Source organism: Otolemur garnettii, unplaced genomic scaffold (assembly GCF_000181295.1).
Source record: "Otolemur garnettii isolate 467f Iridium unplaced genomic scaffold, OtoGar3 scaffold00032, whole genome shotgun sequence".
Taxonomy (NCBI): Eukaryota; Metazoa; Chordata; class Mammalia; order Primates; family Galagidae; genus Otolemur; species Otolemur garnettii.
In genome coordinates this window covers 9,311,905-9,312,190 of record NW_003852427.1, presented here as the reverse complement: position 1 = coordinate 9,312,190, position 286 = coordinate 9,311,905, and the positions used below count along the sequence as shown (strand labels likewise).

General features: G+C 35.3%; 1 protein-coding gene across 1 annotated transcript in view; it reads left to right on the top strand.

Annotated features, from left to right (window-relative positions):
• Window positions 1–286, top strand: part of COPB2 (coatomer protein complex subunit beta 2) — a 26,126-nt gene that overhangs the window by 11,903 nt on the left and 13,937 nt on the right. The gene's annotated exons all lie outside the window — the stretch shown is intronic.

The following is a 286-nucleotide window of genomic DNA, read 5'->3' as shown; positions in this document are numbered from 1 at the left end:
TTCTGTACCTCACATTTCTGAACTGTTAAATATAATAGTATTGTGTTTACTTTTATTTCACATGTGTTGGGTTTGTGTTCTGTTGTCCTTCTGTGAGAGCATCTGAGACATAATGGGTGCTCTGTACTTGCTGGAATACGTGAAGACTTATGACTCATTACTCTTAAGAAAAGCTGACTCAGCATTTTGGGATTGCTAGTAATTCTGCTTCTTATTTGTAATTTGAACTGTAAGTTCTGTTTTTCCCTTAAGATTTATAAAGCACCAACTATCTCATGAGGGAGAA